At 43.7% G+C, this 26,445-nt stretch overlaps 1 long non-coding RNA gene across 1 annotated transcript; it reads right to left on the bottom strand.

Annotated features, from left to right (window-relative positions):
- Nucleotides 1-1,632: 1,632 nt before the first annotated feature.
- On the bottom strand, nt 1,633-12,245 carry LOC124124637. The gene is made up of 3 exons (XR_007222547.1): nt 12,024-12,245; nt 11,024-11,118; nt 1,633-2,168 (listed from the first exon to the last, which is right to left on the bottom strand). It is a non-coding gene; the product is annotated as an uncharacterized LOC124124637 (long non-coding RNA).
- Between the last annotated feature and the right edge of the window lie 14,200 nt (nt 12,246-26,445).

The following is a 26,445-nucleotide window of genomic DNA, read 5'->3' as shown; positions in this document are numbered from 1 at the left end:
ATACATCAATTCAAACTGCTTGACTCCACTCCTCACTTATACCAACATTTAGATTTCATTGCTTAACTTTACTATCGATGTTCTGCTTCAATGAATATTTGGCTGCTTAATTTCCTTTTGCACTGGTCGACTTAAGTTTTGATTCATTACTGAATTTTATGTTCTTTTAATTATCCCAGATCAAACCATACCACCTCAATAGAATCAAGGATGAAAGGAGAAACGCTTCAGCAAGAGAAGATGATAGTTTGGTTTTTGCTGAAACATAATAAGCCAGCCCTTCAAGATGAATTTAGTAGCTTCCATTACAACATAACAGTCTACCTTACAGCCACAGACACCTTACACAAGTCACAGGCAACTGCAGTGGGAGGAAAATGAAAGCAAAGATTTTGATTTGGTTTCTTGTTTTACGCCGCACTCAGCAATATTCCAGCTTTATGACGGCAGTCTGTAAATAATCAAGTCTGGACCAGACAATCCAGTGATTAATATCATGAGCATCTATCCACACAACTGGGATCGATGACATGCTTCAACCAAGTCAGCGAGCCTGACCACCCGATCCCGTTAGTCGCCTTTTATGACAAGCATAGTCACCTTTTACGGCAAGTATGGGTTGCTGAAGACCTATTCTACCCTGGAATCTGAAAGCAAAGAAATCAATGGGGTTGCTGTTGGGACCCTAATGTTGAAGTCATGAATTTGGAAAACATGGAAAACCCATGTCTGGTGTCCCCCTGCAGTGATCTTGCTGTAATATCGCCAGAACATTGCTGCTTCAAAAACCTTACTCACTCCATGATAAATCTGAAAGACCCATGACTGCACAAGACTCCATCCACAGCCCGGCTACCATGACTGTACAAGACTCCATCCACAGCCTAGCTACAAAGACTGTACAAGACTCCATCCACAGCCTAGCTACCATGACTGTACAAGACACCCTCCACAGCCTAGCTACCATGACTGTACAAGACTCCATCCACAGCCTAGCTACCATGACTGTAAAAGACTCCATCCACAGCCTAGCTACCATGACTGTACAAGACTCCATCCACAGCCCAGCTACCATGACCGTACAAGACACCCTCCACAGCCTAGCTACCATGACTGTACAAGACTCCATCCACAGCCTAGCTACCATGACTGTACAAGACTCCATCCACAGCCTAGCTACCATGACCGTACAAGACACCCTCCACAGCCTAGCTACCATGACTGTACAAGACTCCATCCACGGCCTAGCTACCATGACTGTAAAAGACTCCATCCACAGCCTAGCTACCATGACCGTACAAGACACCCTCCACAGCCTAGCTACCATGACTGTAAAAGACTCCATCCACAGCCTAGCTACCATGACTGTACAAGACTCCATCCACAGCCTAGCTACCATGACCGTACAAGACACCCTCCACAGCCTAGCTACCATGACTGTACAAGACTCCATCCACGGCCTAGCTACCATGACTGTAAAAGACTCCATCCACAGCCTAGCTACCATGACCGTACAAGACACCCTCCACAGCCTAGCTACCATGACTGTAAAAGACTCCATCCACAGCCTAGCTACCATGACCGTACAAGACACCCTCCACAGCCTAGCTACCATGACTGTACAAGACTCCATCCACGGCCTAGCTACCATGACTGTACAAGACTCCATCCACAGCCTAGCCTGCAGCATTGTCAGTAAAAAATCCCCAAAGTGGAGTTAAAATATCTAAATTCGTGTAATATAGCTACAACTCATGTAACGGTTTGGTCGAAGTAACTTGTATTCATTTCACTGATAACAGTGGGAGACAGAGAAAGAGGGATAATTTTACATGACTGTGATGAACGCAATGTTAAAATGCAACCTCTGAAAGTAAGAACTCCCCACAAAAACCCTATTTTGAACAAAACAACCATTCTTTCCCAATTGGCCTGCCAGGAGCACTTAGTGTTAAATCCTAGCTATCTTCCTGGGTGTGTCCTTTTCTCCATCATGTTCAAAGCACATGAGTAATTTTACCAGCCTGTGTGCACGTGACACTGTGTGTTGCTGTTCAGTGTTGCAAATGGGGGCGCTTTTCACATGAACGTACCTTTCCTGGATCGTCCTTCGACCTTGGAACTTTTAGGAAGCACTTGTTTAACGACAGATTGTGACGTATGGAATTCTGCAACACAAAACAACATCAATGACAACAACAGTAACAATCGTAGACTCACATTTCGTCTATGAAATCTTATATTACACAATACCCTTCTTGAGTCTAAAATTAAACAGATAATTTTCCCGATGCTGTGGAACAGAGCTAGCTAGAGCTGGCTAGACTTGCTTTTGTATACATATCTGGATTGTCTGGGGTTTTTTCATAAAATAAATACATTCCCCAGTCATGGTGCAGGATATAACAATCAGAATGACGTTTGATGTAAGTATGTTGAACAGTAACCATGGTAACAGCCTCTTCAATTTGAACCTCACAATTCTTCAAATATATTGATAACCTGAGGGGCAAAAGAAAGAAAACACGATTTTTTTTTTTATGTAATTCAAAATTGAAAGAACTGTTGTCAAATAGGATCACATCTATTTACCCAGCATTCATTCCTGCAACAGATTGTAAAGGGTTGTCTGTGGCTGGGTAATTCTGAGTACAAATATAGACTGGGGTAAGAACTGAATTTACCACCACTTGACCCCTATTATGTTTTAAATTGGTGGGAAAATATGCAAATGTATTGATTTTCAAAGATATGATGTCTAAGATATCAATTAGCATTTGTGTATTTTGCGAGAAAATAAAGCGAGAGAGAAAATGAGAGCGTGATTAGAGCCACATAAAAATATCCCCAAACTGTCTCTCTCTCTCTCTCTCTCTCTGCACACTCACTCACTCACCCTCAATGTCACACTCTACCTGGATAAAGTACATAAGATAGAGAATTTAGGCATAATAATAATAATGAGCGAGTTGAGTATGATTTTACGCCGTTTTTAGCAATATTCCAGCAATATCACGACGGGGAACACCAGAAATGGGCTTCACACATTATACCCATTTTGGGAATCGAACCCAGGCCTTCGGCATGACGAGTGAACGCTTTAAACACTGGGCTACCCGACGGCCCCCCTCATAATAAAGAAGATGACATGCATAAGTTCTCTCCCTTATGCGTATCACTTCTAAATGCCTTTCACCGACTTGATATATTACCTGTTCCATTATAGAGATATTGAACGACTTGATGGAAAATACTTGTATGCTAAAAATAGCTGAGGTAAGACCTGCAAGTATCAAGTATGAACGGAACATAATCTGCATGAGCAGTGATGGATTTCAAAAACATCCAACGTGAGAATTATCTGATCTGTCTCGAAATATGTTTTTCCCCTGCCGTTGCCTGCATAGTGACTCACACCTGTAAGAACTCTGGTTTCAGTGACAAGCATGGATGATGAAGGACTTGAGGCAAGATGAATTATCTTTGTCTGGTCAAAGAAAGGAAATATTGTGTTACAGTAGACTCTGTTCAACTCACCAAAGAAATCTCAACTACATGTACAAGGTCTAACCCGCTTTGGAAACTGGGGGCCTGTCATGTTAGACCATCAAGGAAACAAGGAGCCTGTCATGTTAGACCATAAAGGAAACTGGGAGCCACCATCAAGGAAACTGGGAGCCTGTCATGTTAGACCATCAAGGAAACTGGGAGCCTGTCATGTTAGTCCATCAAGGAAACTGGGAGCCTGTCATGTTAGACCATCAAGGAAACAGGGAGCCTGTCATGTTAGACCATCAAGGAAACAAGGAGCCTGTCATGTTAGACCATCAAGGAAACTGGGAGCCTGTCACGTTAGACCATCAAGGAAACAGGGAGCTTGTCATGTTAGACCATCAAGGAAACTGGGAGCCTGTCATGTTAGACCATCAAGGAAACTGGGAGCCTGTCATGTTAGACCATCAAGGAAACTAGGAGCCTGTCATGTTAGACCATCAAGGAAACTAGGAGCCTGTCATGTTAGACCATCAAGGAAACTGGGAGCCTGTCATGTTAGACCATCAAGGAAACTGGGAGCCTGTCATGTTAGACCATCAAGGAAACTGGGAGCCTGTCATGTTAGACCATCAAGGAAACTATGAGCCTGTCATGTTAGACCATCAAGGAAACTGGGAGCCTGTCATGTTAGACCATCAAGGAAACTAGGAGTCTGTCATGTTAGTCCATCAAGGAAACTGGGAGCCTGTCATGTTAGACCATCAAGGAAACTGGGAGCCTGTCATGTTAGACCATCAAGGAAACTAAGAGCCTGTCATGTTAGACCATCAAGGAAACTGGGAGCCTGTCATGTTAGACCATCAAGGAAACTAGGAGTCTGTCATGTTAGTCCATCAAGGAAACTGGGAGCCTGTCATGTTAGACCATCAAGGAAACTGGGAGCCTGTCATGTTAGACCATCAAGGAAACTGGGAGCCTGTCATGTTAGACCATCAAGGAAACTGGGAGCCTGTCATGTTAGACCATCAAGGAAACAAGGAGCCTGTCATGTTAGACCATCAAGGAAACTAGGAGCCTGTCATGTTAGACCAAGGAAACAAGGAGCCTGTCATGTTAGACCATCAAGGAAACTGGGAGCTTGTCATGTTAGACCATCATGGAAACTGGGAGCCTGTCATGTTAGACTATCAAGGAAACTAGGAGCCTGTCATGTTAGACCATCAAGGACAAAAACCGGTCTACCAAAACAGACTGCAACAAAACACTGTCATATGTTCTAATCGTTTTCTGTTGCCGATTCCTTGTGTGTGTAGACATAACTTTATGACAGTTGTTTCTTGCAGTCTGTCAGTTTTCATTGGTAGGCCTCTGCTTGACAATTAGCTCTTTTAACCTTTCCAGCAATATCCCTTTTCCATTGCATCATATGACATGCTATGGTACAACTAAGCTGTTGTTTGAGCATCAAATAAAACTCACACACTCAAATACAAATATTTCGAATGAGTGACTTTTCACACCACTTTCAGCAATATTCCAGCAACATCACGCGACGCGACAGCAGAAAGAGCTTCACACATTGTGTCTATATTGAGGATCTAAGCCAAATCTTCATTGTGACAGGCAAGCACTTGAATCACGAGGCCAACCACCCAATTGCCAATGAACTGCTATCACATCAAATTAGATATTAATTATTTCATAATACCTCATATTACCTCATCCGAGCAAGGTAAGGCGATCACCTGCATTGTTCAAACATCACTGTTGTTGTACACCAATGCGCACTTCACAAGGCAACACACTCAAACCATAAGAAGTGGACTTGAAAGAAGCCCCGATTTTAATCTAATGACACACTTCCTGTCTGCAGGTTGCCGATATTATCAGTGAGTGATGACACTGATAGTGTCAACAACAGTCTTCATCACTATGACATGAACAAGCACCTGCTTGGCTGTTAATGTACACTGAAAGCGCAGCTATAAATTGCTGATTACACAGGCCACTTATTATTCACCAAACTATTTGTGGTTTAATTCAAGTTCGACCCATAAGGTAAGGATCGTCATAAGGGTCCAAGATTTATTGCTGCAGGGCATGATAGTAGAATAACAGTAGCGAACATTACAACCAAAAGACATTCTACTTCCTGAAATATAGTTTCAAATTCAACAACTAAAATTAGTATCATTCATTTTATTTTGGATTTTCATTATTATTATAATTATTATTATTATTGCAAAGGTTACCTGTACTTCACTACTTCATTAATAACAGGACCAATACTGATATTTAAAAGCAATTATTGCAATAAATAAAATGTTAATATACCTTCGCATTAAAGATTTGTTTTTTGTAAGGGTCCCGTCTCACAAAGTGATGTTAGCATTTAAAGGGTGTCATTTAAAGGGTGTCCATCATAGGTTGTCCCTAACATGATGTCCTTAACATGACGTCCTTGACATGACGTCCCTAACATGATGTCCTTAACATGACGTCCCTGACATGACGTCCTTAACATGATGTTCCTGACATGACGTCCTTAACATGACGTCTCCAACATGATGTCCTTAACATGATGTTCCTGACATGACGTCCCTGACATGACGTCCCTAACATGACGTCCCATCATATCAAAGTACACAATGTATTGTTGTCTTCAAGGAGCCTGTGTCAGTGAGCTGCTGCCATTGATTGTGGACACTTAGATGTGTCAGAATGTCCAACTGTTAAGTGCCATGCGTGACACGAGATCAATGTTGATAGTCAATATAGCCAGTGTGCCGGAGAAATCACCTGGTAATAATTTACTGTTCGACAGTTTGTATATGATTAGTTATTACTAATGTTCTCTTTATCTCTCAATGGTTGTAGTCTGTGAGTTTATGCTGTAATATCTCCTACAAACAACAAACGATTCACACCGTTCAGATTACCTGACTTACTCTATTAAAGAAGCCAATTTTATTGACTATATTGACCATAATAATCAGATTCACTAGCACAATAATCAAAACATTATCTTGACAATTATACCATGACATTTCCATCAATTTAGCTTATCTGACCATTTGAGATATCAAGTCACATGTCCGTGACAGTTTTAAGTTAATGGTTACAATGCTATAGATTTCAGGATACCCTTTTACAAATGTTCGTTGATATACATATTTTATAGCTACTATTTTGTTTTCTGCAATTAAGGTCCTGAACATTCAGCCAATCAACCGACAGCGAGTAGGATTATAGGCAGCCTTCAATGTTAGAGTCGTTACGATACAGCAGGTTCGCGATATGCATCCCGATACTACTGGTGCGATACGATTCATATCCTGATACAGTACTTTTTATTACATAAGATGATATTGTTTCTTTTTGCAGCTGAATTTGGGATGAAGATGGGATGCAGATGGGATATTGTTGGGCAGAAACACACGGGTGAGGCGAGGTGAGGTGAAATTGGGTTTAACGTCGCGTCCAAGATTATTGCACTTATAATGCGACGTGCATGTATGTGTGTGTGTTTGTGTGCACTTGTGTGGCTGCTTGTACTAGTCCGGACTGATGCCGATTTATAGTGCTAGCTCACTGAGATACCATGCCACAGTTTAACATGAATACCCCACTCATGCACAGTATACTGACTCCGAGCCGACCAGTCCTTGTTTTAGCCCCTTAATGCCGAGCGCCAGACAGGGTAACAATATGAAACACACAGGCTAGAGGGCACTAGGCTAAAGAGGTGAAATGATCCATCGGCGCACCGGTGCATCGTGACTTTTCATGTGCCGATACGATACAATCATCTTCCATTACGTGAAGGCTAAGAAGATTTTGTATCCTTGAGCATGTTGAGCATTGCACAATTCACTCGCATTGACACTTGTATTGAAATGCATTGTCATACAGGCAGGTATTGTTGCAGCCCCACCCTTTACGGGTAGTTACCACAGTACGGTACACGGTACAGATAAGGTACAAAAGTTGAGAGCATGCTGACCCCTCAAAACCTGGTGAATTTCTAATACCCCCGGTATATCATGAATACTTTCATAGCTTCGTTTGTTGCAGTGTCTACTGGTGTCGCATTTAATCGAAATAAGAAAATAAAGCAAAATTTCAAAAATTTTAAAGAACAAAGTCTCTGTAACAGTCGGAGACTGATATTGTTCAAAGTTTCATTGAGAGTTACAAGAAGACCTGTGGTAAAATTGTGAAGATTGCCAACATTCAATTCAAGTCTAAATTTATAAAATAATTGGGGGAATCATTAATAGCTAAAGGCACATCTACACCATATGGTGAAGGTGTTTACAAAGTTTCTTAAAGATATCTCTGAAATAATTTTCAAGTTCTGCTCCGGAAATGAAACTCACTGCTTCTATTCAGTTCAGAGACCACGTCCAAATTAAAAAAAATTATATAAAATATATTTAAAATGCAGGGGAAACCTCAATAGCAAAAGCCACATTTACACCATGTGGTGACTGTGTGTACCAAATCTTGTAAAATATTCCAAGTTCTGCTCCACAAACGAAACGTGACGGACGGAGCCCGTCTCTATATTCCCCGCCATCCTCGTTGGGGCGGGAGATGAAAACATAATGATATGCGGCATCTCCCTCAACTACTTCCAGAGCCACCGGCTGAACAAGGGACGGTGCAGACATGTCAGGATTTGTGTTGAGTCATGAGGAAATGGACATTGAAAGATGGCACAGATATTCTCAAGCAAGTCAGTTGGACCAATATTTAAATAGCATCTCACAGCTGTGGTCTTTTGCAATACTACAGCTACAGTGACTGCTACAGTGATAGCTACAGTGACTGCTACAGTGACGGCTACATTGACTGCTACAGTGACGGCTACATTGACTGTTACAGTGATAGCTACAGTGACTGCTACATTGACTGCTACAGTGATAGCTACAGTGACTGCTACAGTGACTGCTACAGTGACGGCTACAGTGACGGCTACCATGACTGTACAAGACTCCATCTCTATTCGCCTACAGAGCATTTAGCCTACAGTGCCGATCACCTACAGTAAAGCCTACAGAGCATTTAGCCTACAGTGCCAATCACCTACAGTAAAGCTGTTATCATTGCCTACTTTGCCTACATGATATAAAATGCACCCCTTACATTAATTGTGGACTAGTCCAAAGTATTTTGTATGGTATAATATTAGAATGAAAACATACTGGTGTTCATAGTCAAGTTTTTGTGGCAATAAGTCGAGTGTCTCCAGTCTCCTCAAGAAATTCATGAGTTAAGTGGCTTAAATGATATAAGTTGACAGAGTTACGACTCGTGGTGCAACAGTTCATAGAGAGAGAGAGAGAGAGAGAGAGAGCATACTATACACACAGGCCTCAAAGAAACCACGATGAAAGTATCAGAACACACATCATGTATATGAGGCACAAAATGTGTTGTGTTTGGCATAAGATGGCAAAAGTACTTGAAAATACTCCAAAGGTCAAGAAATAAACAGGACTCTTTATGTGCCAGTCAGTTAATCACAGGATGTACGGTGTTATCACCCGTGTATACATACTGACAACACTGACTTGCACAAGTCTACAAGGAAATGATTATTAGTCTAAATGATAATTCCTAGATTATAAAAATAATCAGAACAAGTTGGTCCTAAGAGTACTGTACGCTTATCTAGACTTGCCTATCAAAAGTAAACAATGATTATACATACACGGACTTATCATTCAGTACAGACTTGGAGCAAGGCTATGTTAACCCCAACAGCAATGGGTTGATATAGCAATATACACATGGTATACATGGTATACGGACATGTAATACTGAAACAGTTTCAAGGAGCAAAGACCCACTCCTACTTTCCCATGTGTAAGAGGGTTAGTCTCTCATAAGACACTGCACTGAAACAAAAATATGGAAAAGATCCCAAGCAAGTCTATAAAGCTTTGCCATATGTAGATTTCTCCTGAAAAATGATGAGATTCTATGGATTCCTTTGTATGATACATCACAAGGCACTTCAAACAAAAGATCTAAACACACTTTCATGTCATCATTTTTATGTCAAATTGTACTGAAATAACATCATAAACTGGACATTCATGCTGTTTGTCCCATATCCCATGAAGGAGTGCAGTTGAGTTCAATGAGGTAGTAAATCTGGCATTCATTTTTTTAACAGAAATCCAGTTTACATCAGGGGATATAGGCTGAGAATGAGATAAGTATAGGATGAGTGAGTGAGTGAGTGAGTGAGTGAGTGAGTGAGTGAGTGAGTGAGTGAGTGAGTGAGTGAGTGAGTGAGTGAGTGAGTGAGTGAGTGTTAATGCCGCTTTGAACAGAATTCCAGTAACAACTTCTTGGTGAACTGGACCTCGGTATGTAACCAAGATAACACAGCTACATAAACCATCGTTGAGGTTTCCCTAACCCCAACCCTCATCCTAACACCAAGTACCATCCTTTACCATCATTCGGTATGAGACGGGCCACCAGGGGATTGAACCACCGACCTTCCACTCTCCCAGTCTTTTAAGCATGTGTGTGAGTGAATGAAAGTTGGAGCAATATTCCAGCATCACCAAGGCAGTTGCATCATATGTTGCCATGGTTACAAGACAATTCAAAGAAAAAACATAAACATAGGACTAAATGTAAGAACCCGGGAGATTACAAGTTACATTTGTTGTCCGAGACATAGCCATGCTCAAACCTTCAAAAAACATTATGTGGATTTTACATAAATGACTTTGGATCAACTTTAAGAGATAGCTAACCCATGCCCTACAACATACCTAACCCTAAGGATCGTATAGGGGTGCTTGATCGGAAAGGGGTACCTAACCCTAATGATCGTAAAGGGGTGCTTGATCGGAAAGGGGTACCTAACCCTAATGATCGTAAAGGGGTGCTTGATCGGAAAGGGGTACCTAACCCTAATGATCGTAAAGGGGTGCTTGATCGGAAAGGGGTACCTAACCCTAATGATCGTAAAGGAGTGCTTGATCGGAAAGGGGAACCTAACCCTAATGATCGTTAAAGGGTGCTTGATCGGAAAGGGCTAAATAGAGAGTTGTGGTTAACCTATGTTAACACAAACACAACTTGCGCTAAGGATTGCTTTGGAACACAGACCTGTTAACTGAGAGCCACAATCGACAGTCTGAGCCAATTAGTGCTAAATCAGCTGGTCCCAGTAAAGTGCATCGATGAGTTACTCCTTCACCATTGCTGTAATCTATTTGGGGATTATATGGACTTGCTCAGAGGCCCATATTCAGCCCCAAGTCCGCAGCAAATGATTGTACAAATTCCCAATTTGAAATCTGAATTTCCCGATTCCTCAGAAATTTTACATTCCAAAGTTTGAACAACATCTCCCCAGTTTGCCTGCCAAGGGCACCTTGTTTGCAATTGTAGATAAATCCTTGCTGTTATAGGAGCGGGGAGCTTGATACCGCAAATACAGGACACCACATGACAAATATTATTGAGAATAATGAGACCAAGGTATAAAATCACCTACCTTTCACAATCTTCCACAAAGAAGAAAATATCAGGGCTGTGGTAAGTTGTGTCAGGAGATTGTGTCGGTGGCCACGGAGCCATCTTGGAGAGGATCTGCAACAATGTCCAACACAATGAGCACAAGTGATTCACAGTCAAAACAAGATAAACAATAATTTTACTCCACAAATGTTAACGCTCTGATACCATGGAAACCAACAAAAACTCAACTTCTCGGAAATCTAGGCATTAAGGTGTCAATAGATATGTCACTTTTCCTGGTTCATGATACTGGAATAATTACAGAACTGTTGCCATAGATACACTGAAGTGGTAACACAAAGAATGTCAACAACATTATTTACTTTAAGATAAGGTTTTCAGAAAAAGAAAAACGCCAGATGTACTAACAGATGATACAATTAACGTTCTCCTTCGCATTTTATGCAGCGAGACAGGATTGGGAGGGGGAGCCAGGAAGGAGAGTGCCAGGAGGGAGAGTGCTGGGATCGAATGACATTGGTTCGGCAGGCCTGTACAGCAGCAGCAAATGGAATATAGACAAAGAACTTGATCAATGAATGGAGAATAATGAATGCATACTCATGATAAAGGGATGTGTTTTTTGAAGGAAATATGGTAGTTGAATACTTAGGTTTGTTTACACTGAGGGACGTGATGAAGTTGATTAATGCTAATAAATTGCAGTTCTTCTGTCGGATGAAATACGGTAGCCTTATACTCTGTTATAGGGCGTGGCCAGGACGTGACGGTACGCATTTATCATACATACAAGAATACAGAAAGCGCGCTGCCTGCTTCTTCGCCACGAAAACACTTGCAACGTGCACCAGAGAGCGGCAAAAACAGGCGACATTTTCTGTGATGAAAGAAGAAGTTGCAAACGGCCGAGGGAGGACAAGGTTTGGAACATGCTTCGTCCCTGTTGGACAGAATCAGAATTGGCCGCTCTGTGCGAGAAATAAAAGACGTGGAGTGAAATATATGAATGAACTTACCTTCAGATGCATGTGCATAATCGTCCTGTCCGTCGATGGAGATGCGACTCGACGGAGCGAGCACGCTTGGGTGTGGTAATGCCAGCCAGCGAGAAGTCAGGTGCGCCCGCCGCCATGGCCAGAGATTGCGGAAATGACGGCCTTGGCATTCGTAATCTCGCTTGTGATTGGTGCTTTGCCGCTTCCTTCCGGGTGGCTTGGTGCCGGCTGTCTAAACTGCGTTTTTTGGCGGTCGGTGCAATGCCCAGATGCTCTGGGTGCAGCCGGTGGCCTTTGAGTGGCTTGGTACCGTCTTGCTAAACTGCGTTTTTGGGCCGTCGGTGCTCGGGGTGTAGCCGGTGTAGTGACGTGGTGGATTTGTGCGAAAAGTGGAAAGAAGTAGAAAAAAAAGTGGAACTAAATAAAAACGATTTTCTATATTTGAAAAATAAAGTATAATGATGGAATGATTTGTTTTACAGACAACAGAAAGCCGTGGAGGTAAAGCAATTAAGATGTAAAATAAATGGTGACTGCGTGAAAGAGAGTTAAAACTGCATTGGAAGGGCAAGAAGAGGAAATGGCAAGAAGAGAAGAAGGAAGTGAAATGAAGACATTAAAATTGTAATATATATTTTGAAATGTGTAGTGAAATGTTCTGCAAAAATGTGATGAAATGAAAGACAAGAGAAGTTAATTGTCAATATTGTGTTTGTAAGCGAAGCCGTAACTAGTGGTAAAACGAAGACTTTAAAAAATGTTTAAATTATAGTGAAAGTTTCTGAGAAAATGTGACGAAATGAAATGAAAGACAAGACAAGTTAATTGATGCTATTTGTTGGTACATTGCGCTAACGTTTGAAAGAGAAGCGGGAATAGTGGGCGAAAGCGGGTTAAAAGCGCGTTAAAAGCGGGGAAGAAGCGGGGTAAAGCGGGGCCCGGGTAATGGAGTCAAAAGAAGGGAAAGGGAGAAAAGCGATTCGTCGGCCGACGAAAAGAGAGCGATTGGATTGGCGGGGGTTGAAGGGTGAGAGTTGAGTGTGGGGTTCATGTAGCATGTAAGTAGTTCTTAGAAAAAGAGTTCCTTCTAGAAAGGGGGTTTGCAGCCTCTGAGGGTGCCCCTGGGCCAAAACGAGCCGTGTCAGGATGCTGCGGACCGAAACTGGAGGCATGAGCACTTCCGAAAGGACCCCAAAGTAGCCGAAAGTGGATTTCCAGACGGTTGCGACTTGTCTGGAAAACCCCCTTTCTATTAATAAATGTTCGGATATAGCGCGAGATTGATAAGATTACTGGTGGCCACATTAGCGCTGTGAACTAAACCGTTCTAGCTTATGGATGTACAGCATCGTTTGTCTGGCCATGGGCTAATTTATTTGCAGGTGATAAGCCCGCAACATCCCCCCCGTTAACCACCAGTGCGGGTTTCGTTCCTGGGGCCTAAAATCGAATAGCATATACGTACGTTGCACGTTGCATGATATCTCCAGTTTTGTAAATGCGCAAGAAAAGCCTTAACCACAAAGACAGACACTATTTATTCATTCGAAAACAGAAAGAACAACACTATTCGTTGGGTATGAATAATATTTGTGGAATAGTATACGTTATATTTATATAGATCTTACCATTTCTCAGCGCACTTTTTGAACTATAACTTATTAATTGCGTGTCATTAGTCATGTTGATACAAACATTATGTTGGAATAACTATGAAAGTCTTGACAGATGAGTAATAAAGTGTTCCTATGTTCTGTGCCTGTGCAATAAGTAAGAGAAGCGATGGTTTGTGGATTGTATTAATGTTGCATGACTGATTCAAGACCCATTTTTCTCAGAATGTCACATTGAAACACGTTGCGCAGTCTTTCTCAGTATTTGACTTATATTAATGGAAGAGGTGACTAAAACTCTTACTGTATCAGGTCAGAGTATGTGAGTGAGTGAGTGAATGAGTGAGTGAGTGAGTGAGCGAGTGAGTGAGCGAGCGAGTGAGTGAGTGAGTGAGTGAGTGAGTGAGTGAGTGAGTATGGTTTTACGCCGCTTTTAACAATATTCCAGCAATATCACCGCAGGGGACACCCGAAATGGGCTTCACACATTGTACCCATGTCGGGAATCGAACCCGGGTCTTCGGCTGTTTTGTGCTCTGGATTGCAACAATGTTGCACAATGTTGCACAATGTTGGCATGGCATGACATGACCGGAAGCAGATTGCAGGCTCACCGGAAGTGGATTGTAGGCTCACCGGAAGTAGATTGCAGGCTCACCGGAAGTGGATTGTAGGCGTAGACGTAGGCTCACCGGAGGTACAAAGAAACGCCGAAAGTGGATTGCAGGCTCACCAGAGGTACAAATCAGAAACGCCGAAAGTCGATTGCAGGCTCACCGGAAGTGGATTGTAGGCTCACCGGAAGTAGATTGCAGGCTCACCGGAAGTGGATTGTAGGCGTAGACGTAGGCTCACCGGAGGTACAAAGAAACGCCGAAAGTGGATTGCAGGCTCACCGGAGGTACAAATCAGAAACGCCGAAAGTGGATTGCAGGCTCGCCGGAAGTGGATTGCAGGCGCACCGGAAGTGGTTTGCAGGCTCGCCGGAAGTGGATTGCAGGCGCACCGGAAGTGGATTGCAGGCTCACCGGAAGTAGATTGCAGGCTCACCGGAAGTGGATTGCAGGCTCACCGGAGGTACAAATCAGAAACGCCGAAAGTGGATTGTTGGCTCACCGGAAGTACAAATCAGGAACGCCGGAAGTGGATTGCAGGTTCACCGGAAGTGGATTGTAGGCTCACCGGAAGTAGATTGCAGGTTCACCGGAAGTGGATTGCAGGCTCGCTGGAAGTAGATTGCAGGCTCACCGGAAGTGGATTGCAGGCTCACCGGAGGTACAAATCAGAAACGCCGAAAGTGGATTGCAGGCTCACCGGAGGTACAAATCAGAAACGCCGAAAGTGGATTGCAGGCTCACCGGAAGTGGATTGCAGGCTCACCGGAGGTACAAATCAGAAACGCCGAAAGTGGATTGCAGGCTCACCGGAAGTGGATTGTAGGCTCACCGGAAGTGGATTGTAGGCTCACCGGAAGTAGATTGCAGGCTCACCGGAAGTGGATTGTAGGCGTAGGCTCACCGGAGGTACAAATCAGAAACGCCGAAAGTGGATTGCAGGCTCACCGGAAGTGGATTGTAGGCTCACCGGAAGTGGATTGCAGGCTCACCGGAAGTAGATTGCAGGCTCACCGAAAGTGGATTGCAGGCTCACCGGAGGTGCAAATCAGAAACGCCGAAAGTGGATTGCAGGCTCACCGGAGGTACAAATCAGAAACGCCGAAAGTGGATTGCAGGCTCACCGGAGGTACAAATCAGAAACGCCGAAAGTGGATTGTTGGCTCACCGGAAGTACAAATCAGGAACGCCGGAAGTGGATTGCAGGTTCACCGGAAGTGGATTGTAGGCTCACCGGAAGTAGATTGCAGGTTCACCGGAAGTGGATTGCAGGCTCGCTGGAAGTAGATTGCAGGCTCACCGGAAGTGGATTGCAGGCTCACCGGAGGTACAAATCAGAAACGCCGAAAGTGGATTGCAGGCTCACCGGAGGTACAAATCAGAAACGCCGAAAGTGGATTGCAGGCTCACCGGAAGTGGATTGCAGGCTCACCGGAGGTACAAATCAGAAACGCCGAAAGTGGATTGCAGGCTCACCGGAAGTGGATTGTAGGCTCACCGGAAGTGGATTGTAGGCTCACCGGAAGTAGATTGCAGGCTCACCGGAAGTGGATTGTAGGCGTAGGCTCACCGGAGGTACAAATCAGAAACGCCGAAAGTGGATTGCAGGCTCACCGGAAGTGGATTGTAGGCTCACCGGAAGTGGATTGCAGGCTCACCGGAAGTAGATTGCAGGCTCACCGAAAGTGGATTGCAGGCTCACCGGAGGTGCAAATCAGAAACGCCGAAAGTGGATTGCAGGCTCACCGGAGGTACAAATCAGAAACGCCGAAAGTGGATTGCAGGCTCACCGGAGGTACAAATCAGAAACGCCGAAAGTGGATTGTAGGCTCACCGGAGGTACAAATCAGGAACGCCGGAAGTGGATTGCAGGTTCACCGGAAGTACAAATCAGGAACGCCGGTAGTGGATTGCAGGCTCACCGGAAGTGGATTGCGGGCACACCGGAAGTACAAATCAGGAACGTGGAAGTGGATTGCAGGCTCATCGGAAGTGGATTGAAGGCTCACCGGAAGTGGATTGCAGATACACCGGAAGTGGATTGTAGACTCACCGGAAGTACAAATCAGGAACGCCGGAAGTGGATTGTAGAATCACCGGAAGTGGATTGTGGAGTCACTGGAAGTGGATTGCGGGCACACCGGAAATACAAATCAGGAACACTGGAATTGAACTTCGGGAACACCGGAAGTGGATTGCGATACACCGGAATTGAAAACACCGGAAGTGAACTTCAGAAACACCGGAAGTGGTGCTTAGGTGCACCGGAAGTGGAAACCACGGAAATGGACTTCAGGCACCGGTTGAAGTAGACTTCAGGCACACCGGAAGTGGACACAACGGACGCGTACATCAGACACACCGGAAGTAGAGTTAAGGCACACCTGAAGTAGACATCAGCCATGTGAGTGGTGTGCGGGTACAGATACATGGTGGTTTAGGGATGGGCGGGTACAGATACATGGTGGTGAGGGAGGGGTGGGTACAGATACATGGTGGTTTAGGGGTGGGTGGGTACAGATACATGGTGGTGAGGGATGGGTGGGTACAGATACATGGTGGTGAGGGGTGGGTGGGTGGGTGGGTGGGTGGGTACAGATACATGGTGGTGAGGGGTGGGAGGGTACAGATACATGATGGTGTGAGATGTGCGGGTACAGATACATGGTGGTGAGGGCGGGTACAGCTACTATTACTTATGGTGTCTTTAGTTGATGTGTATGGTGTCATATGAGGTTAGAAGTAAAATATTGGATGAGACAAAGGAGACAAGTTCAGTGAAATATCAAGTGATATTTTTACTTTTCTCAACTTCAGAAAATCAGTCTTTCACTATATAATAAATAGCCTCTCTAGCTTTCTACTGTTGGATGTTTATGTGCTTTGCACGACTTGCCTTGCAATAGCATACAATTGTCTCGTTTGGTGATTTACGAAGGGCGCGTAATAATAGACACACAATATTTGTACTTGGAATATTTCCTAAGAAGCCATCATACTATCATTGGGGTGAATATGTATTTGATACACTAATTCTTATGGGATAAATAGCCTTTCGCGTTATAGTGCTGTTGCGTATGCGCTGTGTACGACTTGCCTTGAAATGGCGTGGAATTGTCTCGTTTGGTGATTTACGGAGGACGCGTAATAATAGACACACAATATTTGTACTTGGAATATCTACAAAGAAGCCATCACACTATCATTGAGGTAAATATGTATTTGATGCACTAATTCTTATGGGAGAAATAGCCTTTCAGTGGAAAAGTGCGGTTGCGTATGTGCTGTGTACGACTTGCCTTGAAATGGCATAGAATTGTCTCGTTTGGTGATTTACGAAAGACGCGTAATAATAGACACACAATATTCATACTTGGAATATCTCCTGAAAAGCCATCATACTATCATTGGGGTGAATATGTTTTAAATACACCAATTCTCATGGCATATATAACTTTTAAAGCTATATTGCTGTTGTGTATGTGCTGTGTACGACTTGCCTTGAATTGGCACAGAATTATCTCGATTGGTGATTTACAAAGGACTTGGATAATAGGGACACAATATTCGCACTTGAAATATCTAGTTATGGGCTTGCAATTCCCTTTATTTATCACCAGATGCTCTGCTCGGGGCCTAGAATGAAATCCACACATTACATAACATTACACATTAGAATTTTCAATACGCAAAAGAAGCCTAACAAATAAAAGACAGATAAAAAAAATAAAGAGCCAACCTATTCGTTAGATATGAATAATATTTTTTGAATATGGTAAGTTATATTTACGTTTACCCTACTATTTCTCAGCGCTTTATTCTAACTATCAACTACAAATTGCTTTGAATGAACTTCATTGTGTGTGACATACGCTTGTGAATTTTGTGCTGTATGCTGAAAAGAAAACAAGGATGGTCAGCTTTCAAAACCATTTTTTCAAACAAATATTTATTAATGCTCCAAGATAGAACCCAAAATTTTAAAGCACATTGTTTCCATAAACAGAGCATAATGCCCATTCGCCCAAAGCGCCCGCAATAGAACCGGAAGAATTTTGCAGGTTGGAAACTACACAATTGCACAAAGAACAAACTTTCTGTGTGACACAAGTCGCACCATGTAGGGACTTTCCTCTTCTGAAACACAACGTGCATGAGCTGGTCAATAATATGACCACAGACTCCATGCAAAACAACACATTTCATTCCTCACTACAGCTCGTATCTTCAACTGTTCTCCATAGGACATGTTGAAAGTAGGCAGTATGTATCCACATTGTATCCACATTGTATCCACAGTGTATCCACAGTGTGTCCACAGTGTATGTTGCACAGTGCTTGTGCTTTGATGTCTGTGTCTAAGTATCACTGCTAAGCAGTTATATTTCATTTTCAATTGCATGTCAAACTCCCATACTGAAGGAAGCGCCCCACAAATATACGAATAACACCAATTCACTGGCGTTGCATTGACCCAAGAGCATTATCCAGCCTTGTCGCAAATGTGTTGGTCCGTATGAATAATGATTTATAAATCTAGAAACCACCGGTGTCCTCTCCTCTGTGTTGCCATGGAACTCAGAAACCAGTGGTCCGATTTTATCAAAGTATGTGTGGGGCATGAAGACATGGATTGTGTCTTATCTGGCCCCCGTTTGGAATTCCTAAGGGTGAGTAAGGGACTGAATGCATGACACTTTTTGAGGATAGCAATTTCTTTATTCTTTGTCAGGACGTTTCAGACCTTCTCTACTGCCGGGCAGTTCATTGCGTTACGTTGAGTGACAAACATTCACCCAGTAGTGTTGGAGATATGCCAATAAATATATGTGTACCGTTATGCTGGAAACCATTCACAAAAGCCCCTTTCTGTGTCATAACAAATATCACGTGTTCACACAAATTACCGATTCACAGAGGCGCAACGGTTCTCTGTTATGTTTTAATTGCAAACTGGCCTGTTGAATATTGAATAGAAACAGACTGATTAAGTGAAAACGTACTTGTCATTCTCATGGGGTTATTAAGTGAATATCACAGGTTAGACACTTGTTATTGTGTGTATATTGTAGGTTATTTACTTAAATAAGCAACATTTTTCCACCATGGTCCTCGGACGTATATCATATCGTCTACTTCTGAGAGAGCGTCTCACTCACTCACTCACTCACTCATATCATCAGCCTATCAACTGCCCGCATTTTAACCTACTACTAAAGTCTCCTCGAATGCCTCATCTCGGTCGGTTATGGCTGATGATATATTTGATAATATCACTGGGGAATGTTGAATTCAGTTCCTTTCATTTACTCCCTCGTTCTTACTGTAAATCGTCTCAACAGGACCATAGCTTTGGTTATATGTCGTCTCCCTGTATGCAGTTGTTCCCCGGCAACATTCATTATAGTGCAGTCCAGCTTATTCATCTATTGTTGAAAACTTGACTAATTTGTTTACATATAAAAACACCGAATTGATCATGAACTACTCCAGCATTCAAGCACCTGTATTATCAGAAAATATACAAGTAAAGCAGCCATGTTACATGTAGTCCAACAAGCTGGTAGTAATTTCGTTGCAATATAGCTCTAAAATTGCTGTGTGACATAATATTTTAACTCACTCATAGACAATATATATTTTGCGCGAGAATAGGACAATTTCACGCTCGGACAATAAACCACACTGACATTTCCCCCTATGGACTTTTCCCAATACGGAATATATAAATAATTTATATTACAGTCTTAATTACAATTTGTCAAACTATATTGATAGGAAGAAGTTGTTATCCATACAGTATCTCTACTTTGTCATTCGTCAACCTCTAAGTAATGTCTATCAAACAATTCATGAATATTAAAAATAATCATCACTTGTCAAGTTCACCAAAATGGCACCAGCTGGAAGTTGTCACAGAAGAAGAAGAAGAAAATTCTGTGTCGCACAGCGCCCAATCACGAAGATGCTGTACACTGTCCGGCCAACATGGCCTATGGGACACACATTAAAACACAAAAAGTATACATTAGAAGCACATGGTGCTAAAATAACATATCAACGCAAAACATACACTACATTGCTTACAATGGCAGACTCACTGGTGCCTACATCCATCCCATCCCCCACCCCATACCTTGTACCGATACCCCTGCTCAGCCATCTGTCCTTACACCCCCCCCCCCCCCACCACCACCCCCCCCCACCAACCCACCCACCACCCCATACCCTTGTACCGATACCCCCGCCCAGCCATCTGTCCTTACACCCCCCCCCCCCCACCACCCCCCCACCCCTCAACCCCCCACCCCCCCACCCCCCCACCCCCCGCCCCATACCCTTGTACCGATACCCCCGCCTAGCCATCTGTCCTTACACCCCCCCACACCACCCTTCAACCCCACCCCCCTAACCCCCCCACCCCATACCCTTGTACCGATACCCCCGCCCAGCCATCTGTCCTTACACCCCCCCACCACCCCTCAACCCCCCACCCCTCAACCCCCCACCCCCCACCCCATACCTTGTACCGATACCCCCGCCCAGCCATCTGTCCTTACACCCCCCCACACCACCCTTCAACCCCACCCCCCCACCCCCCCACCCCATACCCTTGTACCGATACCCCCGCCCAGCCATCTGTCCTTACACCCCCCCACACCACCCCTCAACCCCCACCCCCCCACCCCCCCCACCCCCACCCCATACCTTGTACCGATACCCCCGCCCAGCCATCTGTCCTTACACCCCCCACACCACCCCTCAACCACCCCCCCCCCACCCCCCACCCCACCCCATACCCTTGTACCGATACCCCCGCCCAGCCATCTGTCCTTACACCCCCCACACCACCCCTCAACCACCCCACCCCCCACCCCCCACCCCACCCCCCACCCCATACCCTTGTACCGATACCCCCGCTCAGCCATCTCTCCCTCCACCCACCCCCCTCACCCCTCACCCCCCCTCCCCCCCACACCCCCCACCCCACCCCATACCCTTGTACCGATACCCCCGCTCAGCCATCTCTCCTTCCACCCACCCCCTCACCCCTCATAAACACTGATTCGAGCAAAGTTGGATCGTCTTTGACATATATATTTATCCTCACATTGTCACCACACTGTAGGGGATTAACAGTTAGAGTGTTGATATAAGCACATGAGTCACTGCCAAAACCCCCTCACAGTAGTTTGTGAGTTAGTGAGTGAACTCAACTGACGATTTTACAAATAACCATTCAGTTCTCGCAGCAACCACTTAACAAGTCATCAGTGAGATATTGTAAAATGGCAAATGCACCTGTGGTCGTCTAGTTTATTCTCAACGATCGCGGTGGCCGTGGTCTTGTATATCAATGTTTTAAGTACCGAGTGAAACGAAGACAGTTGCCCATACACTGGAAATGCTGTATGCTACATGTCCATATCCCTACGTGAGGCAGTAGGACTTTAGTTGTGGTGACTGCTGTATCAAAAATTGTACCATCTGAAGCATAAAATTGGGCGATCAAACATCATTATATTTGGAATCACCTGGAATGACTCACATTGGCAAAAGTTAAAGCAAATATTTCCGCAATCGACAAACACAATCATTTGATTAATTTCAAACATTTACCCGAAACAATGGTCTCAACTCGGTGTGTGTGTGTGTGTGTGTGTGTGTGTGTGTGTGTGTGTGTGTGTGTGTTCCTGCAGAAATGAACGAGTATCTTAATTCACTACTGTTCTACTGCCAGCTAGTCACAAGGGCTAGACTGGACTCTAGTGGAATCACGCATAGAAGTCCAGCAAGCGAACACTAATTAAGACGGGCCGACCATTTGTTTATGGTCTGGTGAACACAGGTCAATGGCTGCTCATTAAATCAAGATTCACATCTCATAGTTTTGTTTGATCTCACTATTCATTTGATCTATGTAACTTTTTGTCAAATTCAGCTGAAACCCGGTCCGTGTTACACCTATGGCGCACGTGTGTGACATTGTATCCAATGAGGTTTCTACTGCCGATCAAACACATTGTTGTAATATGTATATATATCTGTCTTCATCACAAGATAACTTGGCTATTGGTGCTACAAAGGTATTATGTCTACACCAGGATGGGATATGGCTACCTACCATTAACGTTTGTTTCATGCGTATGTGTTGAGAAGTAAACACAAGGATTGGCTTGTGACACATCTGATAGATAGTCTTATTTTGTTTTATGAGCAGATGCAAGTACTGGGATTTAATCAATGTGTCCTTAACGTATACCCCAACCTCCTGCTGATGTATGTGGTGTTCCAGCTGATGTATGTGGTGTTCCAGCTGATAAATGTGGTGTTGCAGCTGATGAATGTGGTGTTGCAGCTGATAAAAGTGGTGTTCCTGCTGATCTAGGTGATGTTCCAGCTGATGTATGTGGTGTTCCAGTTGATGCATGTGGTGTTCCAGCTGATGTATGTGGTGTTCCAGCTGATAAATGTGGTGTTGCAGCTGATGAATGTGGTGTTGCAGCTGATAAAAGTGGTGTTCCTGCTGATGTATGTGGTGTTCCAGCTGATGTATGTGGTGTTCCTTCTGATGTATGTGGTGTTCAAGCTGATGTATGTGGTGTTCCTGCTGATGTATGTGGTGTTCCAGCTGATGAATGTGGTGTTCCAGCTGATAAATGTGGTGTTGCAGCTGATGAATGTGGTGTTCCTGCTGATGTATGTGGTGTTCCAGCTGATGAATGTGGTGTTCCAGCTGATGTATGTGGTGTTCAAGCTGATGTATGTGGTGTTCAAGCTGATGTATGTGGTGTTCCAGCTGATGTATGTGGTGTTCCAGCTGATGAATGTGGTGTTCAAGCTGATGTATGTGGTGTTCCAGCTGATGTGTGTGATGTTCCTGCTGATGTATGTGGTGTTCCAGCTGATATATGTGGAGTGCCAGTTGATGTATCTGATGTTCCTACTGATGTATGTGGTGTTGCAGTTGATGTATGTGGAGTTCCAACTGATGTAGGTGGTGTTCCTGCTGATGTATGTGGTGTTCCAGCTGATGAATGTGGTGTTGCAGCTGATGAATGTGGTGTTGCAGCTGATAAAAATGGTGTTCCTGCTGATGTAGGTGGTGTTCCAGTTGATGTATGTGGTGTTCCAGCTGATGTATGTGGTGTTCCTGCTGATGTTTGTGGTGTTGCAGCTGATGAATTTGGTGTTGCAGCTGATGTAGGTGGTGTTCCAGTTGATGTATGTGGTGTTCCTGCTGATGAATGTGGTGTTGCAGCTGATGTAGGTGGTGTTCCAGTTGATGTATGTGGTGTTCCTGCTGATGTATGTGGTGTTCCAGCTGATGAATGTGGTGTTGCAGCTGATGAATGTGGTGTTGCAGCTGATGAATGTGGTGTTGCAGCTGATGTATGTGATGTTCCTGCTGATGTATGTGGTGTTCCAGCTGATATATGTGGTGTTCCTGCTGATGTATGTGGTGTTCCAGCTGATGTATGTGGTGTTCAAGCTGATGTATGTGATGTTCCTGCTGATGTATGTGGTGTTCCAGCTGATATATGTGGAGTGCCAGTTGATGTATGTGATGTTCCTACTGATGTATGTGGTGTTCCAGCTGATGAATGTGGTGTTGCAGCTGATGAATGTGGTGTTGCAGCTGATAAAAGTGGTGTTCCTGCTGATGTAGGTGGTGTTCCAGTTGATGTATGTGGTGTTCCAGCTGATGTAGGTGGTGTTCCTGCTGGGGTATGTGGTGTTGCAGCTGATGAATGTGGTGTTGCAGCTGATGTAGGTGGTGTTCCAGTTGATGTATGTGGTGTTCCAGCTGATGTATGTGGTGTTCCTGCTGATGTATGTGGTGTTCCAGCTGATGTGTGTGATGTTCCTGCTGATGTATGTGGTGTTCCAGCTGAAATATGTGAAGTGCCAGTTGATGTATGTGATGTTCCTGCTGATGTATGTGGTGTTCCAGCTGATATATGTGGTGTTCCTGCTGATGTATGTGGTGTTCCAGCTGATGTATGTGGTGTTCAAGCTGATGTATGTGATGTTCCTGCTGATGTATGTGGTGTTCCAGCTGATATATGTGGAGTGCCAGTTGATGTATGTGATGTTCCTACTGATGTATGTGGTGTTCCAGCTGATGAATGTGGTGTTGCAGCTGATGAATGTGGTGTTGCAGCTGATAAAAGTGGTGTTCCTGCTGATGTAGGTGGTGTTCCATTTGATGTATGTGGTGTTCCTGCTGATGTATATGATGTTCCAGCTGATGTATGTGGTGTTCCTGCTGATGTTTGTGGTGTTCCAGCTGATGTATGTGGTGTTCCTGCTGATGAATGTGGTGTTCCTGTTCACATCATACTCAAATCGCATCACATCACTTCACACTCACATGACATCACACTCACATGACATCACATCACACTCACATCACATCACATCACATCACATCACATCACATCACATCACATCACATCACATCACATTACACCACATTACACTCACATCACATCACATCACATCACATCACATCACATCACATCACACTTACATTACATCACATCACATCACATCACATCACATCACACCACATCACAATCACATCACAATCACATTACATCACATCACATCACACTCACATTACCTCACATCACATCACTTTACATCACATCACATCACATCACATCACATCACATCACATCACTTCACATTACACCACATTACACTCACATCACATCACATCACATCACATCACATCACTTCACATTACACCACATTACACTCACATCACATCACATCACATCACATCACATCACATCACATCACATCACACTTACATTACATCACATCACATCACATCACATCACATCACATCACACCACACCACATCACAATCACATCACAATCACATTACATCACATCACATCACACTCACATTACCTCACATCACATCACTTCACATCACATCACATCACATCACATCACATCACATCACATCACACTTACATTACATTACATCACATCACATCACATCACATCACATCACATCACAATCACATAACAATCACATTACATCACATCACATCACACTCACATTACCTCACATCACATCACATCACATCACATCACATCACATCACAATCACATAACAATCACATTACATCACATCACATCACACTCACATTACCTCACATCACATCACATCACATCACATCACATCACATCACATCACATCACATCACACTTACATTACATCACATCACATCACATCACATCACACCACATCACAATCACATCACATCACATCACATCACATCACATCACATCACATTACATCGCATCACATCACATCACATCACATCACACTCACATTACCTCACATCACATCACATTACTTCACATTACATCACATCACATCACACTCACATCACATCACACTCACATCACATTACACTCACATTACCGCATGTTACATCACATCACATCACATCACAATCACATCACAATCACATTACCTCACATCACATCACATCACATCATATCACATCACATCACATCACATCACATCACACTTACATTACATCACATCACATCACATCACATCACATCACAATCACATCACAATCACATCACAATCACATTACATCACATTACATCACATCACATCACATCACATCACATCACATCACATCACATCACACCACACCACACCACATCACAATCACATCACATCAAATCAGATCACATCACATCACATCACACTTACATCACATCACATCACATCACATCACATCACATCACATCACATCACATCACATCACATCACATCACATCACATCACATCACATCACATCACATCACTTCACATCACATCACATCACATCACATCACATCAACCAGGGGCCATGGGTGGCCCAGTCGTCTAGGCGCCGTGATTCGCTGTACAGAGTTGCGTCCTTTGGGCACGCCAGAAACCTTTGATTGTGGGTTCGAACCACGGTTTGCCCCGATTATGTTTCTAGGTTTGTCAGCATCATACCCGTGCTCGTGGGTTTCACCCAAGTGGTAAACGTCTGAGACCTGCATCACTTCAGGCTTTCCTCCCACATTAAGTTGAAGCGCCGCGATATAACTGGAATACTGTTAAAAGCAGCATTTAAACCAACTCACTCACTCACTCAACCATATTACGTCAGCTCACATCGCATCAGACTCACATCACATGACATCCAC

The sequence above is a fragment of the Haliotis rufescens genome, unplaced genomic scaffold (assembly GCF_023055435.1).
Source record: "Haliotis rufescens isolate VD_foot unplaced genomic scaffold, xgHalRufe1.0.p SCAF_200, whole genome shotgun sequence".
Lineage (NCBI taxonomy): Eukaryota > Metazoa > Mollusca > Gastropoda > Lepetellida > Haliotidae > Haliotis > Haliotis rufescens.
The sequence above is the reverse complement of the archived record's forward strand: the minus strand, read 5'-3'. Positions and strand labels throughout refer to the sequence as shown.